The sequence below is a fragment of the Peromyscus californicus genome, unplaced genomic scaffold, assembly GCF_007827085.1.
Source record: "Peromyscus californicus insignis strain IS unplaced genomic scaffold, ASM782708v3 Scaffold_16__1_contigs__length_79575227, whole genome shotgun sequence".
In the NCBI taxonomy this organism is placed as follows: Eukaryota; Metazoa; Chordata; class Mammalia; order Rodentia; family Cricetidae; genus Peromyscus; species Peromyscus californicus.
The window spans coordinates 51,282,165-51,295,277 of NW_026294458.1; positions in this window are offsets into that span (position 1 = coordinate 51,282,165).

The window sequence follows — 13,113 nt, forward strand, 5'->3', positions numbered from 1 at the left end:
AATGGAATTTTACTTTGAAATTGTCAAACTGTGATAAATTTTGATAAAGGCATAAAATTTCTTGTTGGTGAACAAAGAAAAAGGACTTAGCTTTTTACTTTTATTTTTTCATGAATCTCACTGATATAATGATATAGATGTCAATAACAGACATATATTTCTCTATATGTTGACTTTTTCTTATTTAAGAATTTAGATTCATTTAATCTTAGCAACTTTTACATAGGATGCATTTATTATCACACACATTTTTTTTTCTACCACAAATTTCCTTTGTGATTTTTCTAACAGGAAATGAAATGTTATGTTTTAAATAATAATCTCATTCTCTCATATTTGTAAATAAACATAGGCCTTTTATAATACCAGGTTCCAAAAGATGTGTCAGCAAAACTATTATTATTTTCTTTTATTCTAGGGCAGGTTTCAAATTTGATTGTTGAATCTCACAGATAAAATAACAACATTAGTTTGCGGACTCAGCAAGATTGCACTTCTTTAAGAAGGATGGACCAGTGAATAATGATATTCTTTATCAGTGGAATCACACAGATTCATATGATAATTTCCTTGATTTAATTATTGATATGAAAAACTTAAATAATTTCCAAGATGTAGTCTGCTCTCAGTTCTGCAGAGTATTATCCTCTTAGGTGTATGGATAGCATGTGAAAACCTTTCTAAACATGTTCAGCATGGTGTTATTCTAACCTTGCATAATTGACAGTTCTCAATTTCATCCCAGTAGGATATTTTGTTTTCTGCCTTTAGGCACTGGTGTACCTGGAAAACATTTACTTCATCAAATACAGAAGTGCATTGTGAGTGTTCCACGGCTGCAAACAAAGGCCACATTAAACTACAACTTTTGATAATTATACTTCTCGTGTCAGCAGCAGAAGACGCTGCAGTGTTAAAAAAAAAAAAAAAGGCCTGAGAGGTAACACGTATCTTTGTTACAAAGAATTTACTAATTACTATATTGGCCTAACCTAGTCAATATATAATTGATGTGGCAGCAAAAGGTTATAAAATATCGAGATTAAAATATTAAAGAAATCATAGAAGCATAAAGTAAATGCTCTGTAATGATTTCTTCAAAAAGATACCCCAAAGTTGCTGCCTTCTTGTTCTGACATTGCTTATTTTAGGGAATACTGTCTCACTTGACTCTAAACATTAAAACTAAGAAAGTTAGGAGTCCAAATTCTTCCCATCTCTTAACTCTACATAGCAAGAAGAAACGTCAGTATAAGGGGTAGAAATCCATGTACATTTTGCTACAGAGACAGGAAATTTTAAAGATGGTTGCTTTGTTATCTTAGCATTAAAGCATGTAGATGCAGACGTTTTATGAATTATAATAAGATTCTCCATATGATGTGTTAGTTTGTGTTAAATTTATTATTTGACAATTTGTACTTTGATGACTTACCTCCCACCTTATCTCTTATCTGATGAATTTCTACTCTATGATTATGTCTTTTTGTTTTATTTTATGACCCAAAGTATTTAACCAGGATTGTCCTCATGAACATAGTTGTGGAACTAGTCACTAGTGATGAGTGGACTCACCAGTGGATACACAACTCAAGACAATTTATTGCCCCTTCCTCTTCACCTTTGTATAACCAATAGGTCCCCAGAAATGAGCTAGGGCACGAGAAAGCTCTCTCCCATGGGCACATCCTTTTGACTGGCTCTCTATTGAGTAAGACTAGGGCAGGCAACCCCAGGTAATGTGAGTTCATTATTTCAGGGCCTTTGCCATTTAACAATATAGCATTTTACAGCCCTCCTTCCCACCATCTTGAATTCTTCCTTCTCCATCTTCAGAGAGGTTTTTTGTTGAATCTTACAGAAAACATGTAGGATTTATGGTTTTAATGTTCATATAATCATAAAGGTTCATGTGTTAATGGCTTGGTTAAAGTCCACGGCATCTTTGGAGGATGGTAGGTAATCTAGATAGTGACACAGAACAGAAAACTTAGATGTTTAGAATGAGCTCTTGAAGAGGACTTGGAACTTAGCCCATTTAATTCTCTGAAACTACAGGCCATGGTTAATTCTTCATTGTCAGAAACTGTTTATTCAAGTATTTGTCACACAGACAGAATGCTAAGTAATATAATATTTAAGGATCACATTTTGTTCATGACAATTTAGCTCAGAGAACACTGTAGAAGAGAAATTGACTTAAAAACTATACTCATGTAAAAATTCTCAAAATAAAAAGAAAATTTAAAAAAAATATAAGAGCTGAAGTATGAGGAGGAATGCTCTGAAATACTCTTTTAATAATCTACAAACTTGTTGAACTCAGGAAGTCATGGCAGTCATAACCTGAACAAGACTTGCACAAGCTCGTGCTATCTAAAAGTACACCATGATGGAAGAAGATTTATGATAGCCCACCCCTAGGTGAATAGCTGTTGCTAGTTGATAGTTCTGAGAGAAGGAAAAGATACTTTTCTTTGGGGTGTGTAGGTCCTGGTAGATTACTTCATTAGATGGTATAATCATCATTGCATATCAGCAGCACTAATAGGACTCAGTGATACATGTGTGTGTGTGTGTGTGTGTGTGTGTGTGTGTGTGTGTGTGTGTGTGCTGCCTATACATGAACATAGAGTTCAAATAGAGATTTGTTTGGAATAGAAGAAGTTAAATGGATGCAGTAGAGGTTGGAGATGATCATAGCACATTGCATACATTATTAAATTTTCATATAATAAAGTTTTAAAATATTTTATAAGTTCTCAGAATTTCCTAAATGTATTTTAATAATATTTACCTTCCCTCTCATAAGTATTCCCGAGCTACGTTCTTCCTTTCTGACTCAACTTGTGTCATTTTGTTTTCCCCATGGAGAATAACCTATGTTAACCAAATATTCTTGAACCAAAGTTCAATTATCAGGAAATAGTTTCTTTAAAAAAATAACTGTTCCTCTACTAGTAACTCTTCTGCTAGGACTGAATCTTTATGTGTAAGTTCCATCTCCACATTGGGATTTGATCTGGCCAGATATCATGGGCAAGATCAGTCTATGCCCAATTTGGATCATATGATAATTAAAAGTGCTTGTTAACAACCACTTGTTGAAAGTACTTTTATTCCTCTGTTTAAAAACCTTTGGATCTTTGTCAAGAAGAATTCATCATATGCTTTGGTCTACTTCCTATTATTATGGAGAAACATTACCACACACTTTTTTATATACATAAGTTTTTTGTAGCATGAATCTTAAATGGTTTTATTAATAAAAACCAACCTGGAGCCAGGTACTGTGGTCACTGGAAGATCAGAGAAGTAGAACAAACCACAGCCACCACACCTTGTCAATTCCTCAGCTGATCTCTTTTCCTCAGACTGGAAGCCTCTGAGTCCTCATCAAAATGGATCTCAGCTGAACTGCTGCTCAAAAGCCTAAAAGCTTAACCAGGCTCTAGTTCCTAGTTTTCACGCCTTATATACCTTTCTGCTTTCTGCCCTCACTTCCTGGGATTAAACTCATGAGTCACCATGCCTGGCTGTTTCCATTGTGGCCTTGAACTCACAGAGATCCGGATGGATTTCTGCTTTAAGAATTCTAGGATTAAAGGTATGTGTGCCACCATTTTCTGGCCTCTATATCTATTGGCTCTTCTGTTCTCTGACCCCAGATAAGTTTATTAGGGTGCACAATATTTTGGGAGAACACAATATCATCACAAGTTTTTTTTTTGAGATTATTGTCTACTGATTATATTTTATATTATTTATATTATGTCTGGTACAAATTTTATTTATTGATAATATCTTGTTCTGTAATTTTTTCTAGGTCAATCTGAACAAACGCATATTTACACTAGAAAGGGCACCACTGAGAAATCAAAAACTTATTCTACTTACTTTAGATTAGTAGGCCATTTAGTTTATTGTGGTTAACCACTCTACTATAAATGATGGGTTACTTACAGAAGTATGGGTGACTAAAACACAGTTCCAACAACATAGAGCCTGTGCCAGCATGGTCGATAACAGTTGAATCCCTGATGCTGCTTTACTAACTTTCAGGAAGCTCAGGAAGGTGGAGATCTTCCTCTCTCCAGTTGCTGGTGCTGCTTATGTAAGTTTCGAGAATGGCTTTGTGAATGTTTTAAATTTCAGGAGCTTTCTGAGACTTCTAAATTTTACTTCATGAATCTGGTTGGCTCTCTCTTTCCTCTAAGAGAGAATGTTTGATTGTAGAAGAAATGGCTACACGCATCATCTGATCTGGATCAAATTCATCTTGCCTCTAAATATTTTATAATTTTAATTAGCTTATGGACAATGAGATAATGATTCTAATTATTTGTACTTGGTCTGGATCACTTCACAGTAAATAGCCATTACATGATTAGGAAAGAGTCTATTGATGTCCTTTCAAAATCTTCCTAATGCGACTTTTATACAATCTTACTGTAAGAAGACAATTTATTCACCTTTTTAAACTAAGGATACTGGCATTACATAACTGAAAGTGGGGATTGCAAAAGCTTGGCAGCAAAAAACATTTCTGAACAAGTAATAGATAAAAATTAAGTTTTAATCAAACGGATTAAAGTTCACAGTTGTCCTCTGCAGTTCTCTCTTGTGCTGTGATGCACAGCTTCACTGCAGGCTTGTTCATGAACATACACTATGTTCACTTAACAGTGTGCATGCCCTCATGCCACACAGCGCTAGCTACATGAACAGGAGCTGCTGGATGCAGTGTAGATCCCGTTCATGTCATGTATCATGGTTTACAGTGCTTTTGCTATGCATATAAAATTTTCAGTTTTACTGGATGCATAGACTTAACTATGAAAAAGAAACACATAGTACTTCCTCACTGCTATTCTTCAGCATGTAAGTTTCAAGTTAGAATGTCTTTCGATTGTTCTAGGTTAAATCGATGATTTTAAACTTTTCATTTAAAGTGGCAGACTTGAATTTCCTAAAAATAAATATATAAAATAAATAAACTTTGGATTGGAGTTAAATGAAATGTACAACAATATGTAAAGCTGTCCTAAACATGATTCTGCCATTTAATACTAAAATTTTTGTTAAGCAATATTCTTCAATGTCTGCAAACAGAAAAGGAAAATATTGATCAATTCTGAGAAACATTGAAATGACTCTTCATCCTATAGTTATTCTTTATGTAAAATATACTATAATATTTATATTAAGATGTGAATTCTCTTTGTATATTAAATAAATAATAAATTTAAATATATACCAAAATCTGTTTCAGAATAAGTTTCCATATAATTGATTGTCAGTAAATGTTTTATTGTATATATTTTGTTAACTGTACACCTCAGGTTTTTTAAAAATGCATATTCTCAAAAATAAAAGAAAAAAATCTAAAAAGAATTAACTCGGGTAAAAGAAATCATGAGTAAATTAATTTTAATAATCTCTGCCACAAACTATACAAAAGAATTCAGTACTGATGATATAACAACTCACCAGAAATTATTTTAGAAAAGTTATTTTAAAAATCATAAACACTGCTTTGTAAAAATGTATCTATAGAAAGATTACAAAACTCTCTCTGTGATGGAATTTTTTCAGTTTTGACCTCTTTCATGGAACTGGGTCAGGGTGAAAATCAGAAGTAATAAACAAGAGGAGGGTGAAGGGTCTGCAGAACACTACTGTTTGATTAATGTCATACATTGAATGAGAATGAGTTTTATTCCAACATAAGGAGAGACTCATCCAGGAATACAGCAGGGTTCTGAAAGATTGGTGTAAACTCCTGTTGAGTTCATAATGTGTAAATGTTAACTGCTGAAGTCAAGCTGCCTGACTGTTCTTAAGCAAAGTCAACTGCAGCTAGAGTTTAATTTCTTCCTATTATTTAGGTTCAAAAACATTCACTAAAATATTTGTATTTTATTCAATATCTTAAGCTAAATTATTTAAAATAATGTTCATACTCAATTAGATACAATGTGGCAGAAAAGGATAAAATATTTTTAAAGTGGCTTTTGCTGTCCTTTTTATCTATGTGACCTGACTAATAATAATTGAAGTCAATGTGAATTTATAAATGTTTTCTGATATATTCATATATACAATATACATATATTTTTTAAAAGTAAACATGATAAATTTCCTCTTGTTCTGTAAAAAATTAACTCTTTTCATCAAAAAAATTATCTCAGAGCATAAGTATGTACTCACTCAAAAAATAACAACCCATCATTTATTTAGTTGGTCATTTGTTATAAAGCATCTTCGTCTGAGACAAATAATATTTATGTGATTTTTATCCCTAAAATTAAAGTAAAAGCTCCTTTCAAAGATGATGTGAAATGTTAAGTACTTAAGCTGAGGTACATTACATTTGTGTTTGGCCTTTATTCTTATACCTATCGAGATAAACTGTTCATTAACTAAGCAGATTTTGATTATTAATATATGGATTTTCTAAAAACAAAATGTAATGTCTATCCTTGCTAATTCTTTGTCTATCTATATTATTAAGAAAACTTTGTGATATTTGCACAAGACTCCCTGGGCCCTGAAGGTAGGAGACTTTTTTTTGTTTGTTTGTTTACTGGAGACATTCCATTTAGGGCTGAGTGTTCCAAAGGTCCATCACTCTCTACATATTGCCTGACTGTGGTCTCTGTCTTTGTTCCCATCTGCTGAAGAAGGAAGCTTTTCTGCTGATGGCTGAACAAGGTGCTGATCTATGTGTATAGCAGATTGTCATTAGTAGTCACTTTACCAGTAGCTTTCTTTAGTAGAACAGTAGTATTTGGATTTCCCCTAGGTCCCTGGGCTATCTAGTCTCAAATTCTTGGTCACACAAGCATTTTGGGGTATGGACTTCATCACATGGAGTTGGCCTCAGTAAAATCAGATACTGGTTGGTTACTTCTATAAGCTTTGTAACACAACTGCACTAGCATATCTTCCAGTCAAGATACTGCTGCAGAAGGATTTGTAGCTGGGTTGGTATTTATACTTTTCCTTTGGTATCATACAGAGTAACTTCAGTACTGAGAAAAATTGACAATTGGAATGAAGGCCCTATGTGAGCACCAGCTCAACTTCTGCATTTTCAACAAGTTATGCAGGTGTTGTCAGCAAATAAGGCCTCACTGTAAGTTTGTGGAGAGGAACTTGTAGTCTTGTCAACAGCCTGGGTTGTTTGGGGGTTCTCATGGGACCCTTTCAGCCAAAACCTCAATAAAGTCTTAGCTTCATTTTGGTAAAGAGAAATGTCCAGTTGGGGGTCTGCCTATCCCATTATATAACAATTTCAGTCAGAAAATGTGTAAGAGCCAGAGAGATGGAGGACGCCAAGGAAATAAGACATTCTAAACACAATAGGATAGTCTCATGTGTGATATCACAGAGATGCAGGCAATATACACAGGACATTCAAAAGTCTGCACCAGATGAAGTCCTAGAGCTAAAAGGAGAAGTAGACACCTGTCCCATCCCTAACCTAGAAGTTATAAATGGTTATTAATAACCATTTATAAATAAAAGAATAGTTTTCTCCAAGAAAGTCTCACTAGGGAAACAAATCATTGTAAAGGTTGACTGCATGTCCAGCAGTAGATGGCCAACAGAAAACAAATTCAACAGCATCTTTGGAGGTTCCTTTTCTCAGAATTTATTTCAGGACTTCTCTTTTCATTCTTTTTAGTTTTATCTTTTCATATTTTTACTGGTAGTCTTTTTAAAATTTATTTTTCTCTCTTTTATATTTTACCCTCCAGGTTTTTGGTACACCTAGGATGGCTTTCAGTTTTGTGTTTTGATGAGATTCCTGAGTGTGCGAATGAGTGAGTTTAGGCTTCCTTGTCTGTTTCTTGTACCTTTTCTGGGGTATTTTCTTTCTTCTTGTTTGTTTTACCCTATTCTGATATTTTTTTGTTTTTCTTTTACCTTATATATTTCATTTCATTTTATTTGTGTTAGCCTTTAGAAGCCTTTCTGTTTTCTAATGAGAGGCAGAAAGTAAATTCATTTGGATGGTCAGGGAACTGGGGAAGAACTCAGAACAGCAGAGAGAAGGGATACAGTAATCAGAATGTATTATGTGAAAAGAATCTACTTTCAGTAAAAAAAAAAAAAAAAAGCACACAGAATAAATATTTTAAATATAAAGAAACTAATTAGGCATGCAAATATGCCCCCAAAAGTACCAAGTGCACATTGCCAAATATTTCCTCATGGTTATATCTACCCCTTTAAAATGGTACTCAATTTTCTGTCTCTTATGACATTCAGCTACAATAACCTGGCCACTAAATTTGATGAAAATCCATTTTTTAGACACTCAGATGCTATATATTTTCCCTGCAAAACAGCTTTAAAACAATATGGTTGAACTGCTTTATCCCTGAGGCTTTATTTACGGTTAGATTTGGAACAGAAATTAAACTGAACATTCTACCCTCATGAGTGGCTCTGAAAAGAAAAGCTAGTATAAAAAGCTTCCAGTTTATCTCAGGCACATGATGTCAAGTCTCAAAGGTCATCTGCCTAAAAGTCTTACAAATCACAAAACATAAAAGCCATAAAATTCAAAATTAACTCATTACAGAATTTCAAGAGAATATATTTTAAATATAAGTATGTGAAAGGGAAAATAATTTCTAAAATTTTTTGAGCTTATTAAATGTAAATGTATTAAGAAGTGTAAAGCTCCATATATAACTTTTATGCCATATGAAATAAAAAGAATGGAAAGTTTTGTAAAAATAATTCATTATAGTATAGAAAAAGTTCTAGTCATTAACTAAGCTAAAACTTTAAACACTGAATGAATCAAAAGTATTCATTAAAGGAAATGCAAAAAAAGTATTGCTTATCCAAAAGTTTTTGAGAACTTCAGCTTTTTTTATATAAAACAAAATTGTAGCTGGAGTTTTCCTGCCTGGCCCACAGTCAGAACAAATCTCTCTCACCTGCCAGTCCCACAGCCGCTCAAACCCGACCAAATAAACACAGAGACTTATATTGGTTACAAACTGTATGGCCGTGGCAGGCTTCTTGCTAACTGTTCCTACAGCTTAAATTAATCCATTTCCATTAATCTATACCTTGCCACGTGGCTCGTGGCTTACCGGCATCTTCACATGCTGTTTCTCATCGTGGCAGCTGGCAGTGTCTCTCTGACTCAGCCTTCCACTTCCCAGCTTTATTCTCCTCCTTGTCCCGCCTACACTTCCTGCCTAGCCAATGGCCAATCAGTGTTTTATTTATTGACTAATTAGCAACACATTTGCCATACAGAACATCCCACAGCACTTCCCCTTTTTTTTTTTCAAAAAGGAAAGTTTTAACCTTAACAAAATAAAATTACATATAATTTGGGAATTTGGGCATAGCTTCTCTTACTACTTCCTGCTGGAGGGGGGCGCTGTATCTTATGGGGAAACAAAGAAAATTTTAGGATTATGGAATAGTCCTTGAGGCTGTATTGTCTGAGCCAGATGCCTTCAAACCGTTCTGGATGTTGGATCATCTGGGCCATGGTGTCATCAAAGACCTTTCAGGGGGTCTTGGCTGGTCAAACCTGATGTATCTTAATCTTGAACAAATCCATAGCCTCTGGCTTTCTGTGGAAACAAAAGCAGAGTCTCCTTTCCAAAGCAACATATCCTTATATCCAAATTTTGAAGTCAAGGTACCTTTAAAATATACATATTGGTTTAACTCAGCTTCCTTTACAATCAAATATCTCTCTGCAGTTAAGAATCCCAAAGACAACACAATCCAGATTCTCTGTGTAATATTCATCTTTACGTGGCTTATTTTCTATATTAATTTTACTGTCTCTTTAAAGACTTTAATTTTTAAAACTATGTATTTGTTTCTATAACTGTATATATCACCTTTTTTGTCTCTTTCAAGCCTACGTATCTTTTACACACATTGTAAACTATTACATCTGAATCTGTCTTATTGTGAATCTATTGCCTTAAACTGCAGCAGCTGTGGCTGCTGGCTCCGCCCACCTCAGCTTCCCAACATGGCTGTGGTTTACCGCCAGCTCTGGGAGCTATCGTGGGTCTATGCTTTTATCCAAGCAGCGTGTAGTCCAGAAACCTCTTTTTTTGTTTTGTACTAGCAAATTCTAAATCCACCATGCAGCTTAATGTGCCACTTGCAGAGGCCTCATTCAAGCCATACTGCAGGTCAAGGGCACATGCTAGGAACCCACCAGTAGCTCAAACTGGCAGCTGCCGCTCATTTGAGAGAGATAATTAGGAACTGTTTTTAGCTCCGTTTTAGAATCTTTTCTCAGTTTTTAGGTGGAAACTCTTGCCACCACGTTGGACGCCATTTGTAGCTGGAGTTTTCCTGCCTGGCCCACAGTCAGGACAAATCTCTCTCACCTGCCAGTCCCACAGCCGCTCAAACCCGACCAAATAAACACAGAGACTTATATTGGTTACAAACTGTATGGCCGTGGCAGGCTTCTTGCTAACTGTTCCTACAGCTTAAATTAATCCATTTTCATTAATCTATACCTTGCCACATGGCTCGTGGCTTACCGGCATCTTCACATGCTGTTTCTCATCGTGGCAGCTGGCAGTGTCTCTCTGACTCAGCCTTCCACTTCCCAGCTTTATTCTCCTCCTTGTCCTGCCTACACTTCCTGCCTAGCCAATGGCCAATCAGTGTTTTATTTATTGACTAATTAGCAACACATTTGCCATACAGAACATCCCACAGCACAAAATGTTTTTAAATATTTACAAATCTTACTTTAAATGTTTCATTTATTTTAATTTACCTCTTCATTAGAAGTTTTGAATTTCAATGCCTTTTGCTGTAAAATAGTATTTTGTATGATATTTTAATGAAAGATATGTTTGTCCTGCTTAAATATACATTGTTACACTAAAATGAGTCTAGTTTTCTCTTCTATAAGAAAAATTAATTTCTATGGAGCATGAGTGTAGTTCTACAACTGGATCTGCCCTACTTTTCATTATGTTTATCAAATTCTGAGAAGATGTATCTAATTCTTTAGGATTTTGTATTAGTATTCTCCTTGTGAAAGATATGAAAGACTGCATGTAGAATGATTGTATCAACTCTGCAAACAAAAGTACCCTGTAGACCATGACATTGTGTACAAAAAAAAAAGCTAATATTTACCATGTAGACTGAAGTGAAAGTAGAATTAACGTATTTTTGATAACTGGATTTAAAAGGACAACATTTTTAAAAGTAAATAATGTAATTGCAAAGTATTCCCAATGTAAACTACAGATTATATTTTTCAAAAGGGACATGGAACAAGTTTCTTTATGAGACATTAATCAGAATAAAGGTCTGAGAAGGGACAGATATATCTCCCCAGGCAACAAAAATAGAATAGATAGTTATGGATAGATGTGGAGGGATATTAGAATGGGAGGATCAACTGGAGATGGGGAGTGAAGAGGAGGGTAAGGGAAGGGAATACAAGGGAAGACAGCTTAAATTAGGCCAGTTGAGGGTCATGAAAACCTTAAACAGCAGAAGCTTCCTGAAATATATACATATATGTATGCACTGTAAATAAAGTCATCCAATAATGAGAGGACCAAGAACCTGAGTTAGTCACCTCTTATAACCACACGAAGGTTCCAATACTGGAATTTGTTTACATCTAATTGAATTGTTGTCCCAAGGGGTCTCATATGAACTCCCAAACAACAAACAACCCAGGCCGTTGCCAAGCAGTAGGTTGCTCTCCACAAACTGACAGCAAGCTGCTCCCATTGCTGCAAGCAATACTTACACAACTCATTGAAGAGGGTTAAGTTGTTTCCTACATAGCCTCTTCATCTTTTTGTGCTGTTATCTTTGGTACAGGAAGCTACTCTGCATACCACCAAAGGAGAAATGTAAACAGCAGCCCAGACATAGACCCTTAGATGTACATTTCTGTCCTCCCTGCAAGCTATGCTAGTGCGATGGTGGTACAAAACTTGTGGGAGTCACCAACCAAGATTTGATGTGACTTAAGGCTCAGTCCATGAAAAAGAACCCATACCCAACACTGATGGGTGACCAAGAATCTAGACTCAATAGCCCAGGGACCTAAGGTAAAACCAAATACTACTCTTCCATCTAAAAAAAAAAAAGTAGCGAAAAATGGCTACTAATGATATTCTTGTATATTTATAGTTTTGTGCCTTGATCAGCCATCAAAAGAGAAGCTTTCTCCTGTAGCAGATAGGAAAAAAATCAGAGACCTGCATCTGAACAGTATGCAGAGACCTTGGAACACTCAGCCTTAAAATAGTATATCAGCCAACAGAAAACAAACTAATTTTCCTTTTCTCATAATGTCGTGTTAGGGCTCCTTTTTTAAATTTTATTTTTAACCATTCTTTCTTTTCTCTTTTTATACTACTGGTAGGTTGTACTTCTATTATGGCTTCCAGGTAAGTGTTTTTAAAGGATTTGTGACAGTGTGAGTAAGTGGGTTTCTGTTTCTTCTTCCTTCTCCTGGGCTCTTTTCCTATGTTTGTTTTGATGTGTTAGTTTTTGTTAAGCCTTATTATGTTTTATTTATTTTATTATTATCCTTTAGAAGCCTGTTTTTTTAAATTTTTTTTTTTTTTTTTTTTTTTTTTTTTGGTTTTTCGAGACAGGGTTTCTCTGTGTAGCTTTGCGCCTTTCCTGGAACTCACTTTGTAGACCAGGCTGGTCTCGAACTCACAGAGATCCACCTGGCTCTGCCTCCTGAGTGCTGGGATTAAAGTCGTGCGCCACCACCACCCGGCTTAAATTTTTTTCTAATGAGAGACAGAAAGCATGTGGGTCAAGATGGGACGGGAGATGAGAAGGATCTGGGAGAAACATAGGAAGGGGAAGCTGTTATAAGGATATATTTTGTAAGAAAAGAATCTATTTTCAATCATAGGAAAAATGTCCCTCTAATATGTTTACCTATTATCTATGTGGTATTCATATCACACTGGCTTGCTCAATCAAAATACTTTTCCTTCTTACATTTTTACCTATTCAATCTGTTCCTTTCCTCAACTCTCAAGAATATGAAGGTTGTTCTTTTCATTTTGATGTAGAATTGATTTAAATATTTTCTGCTATAGATGT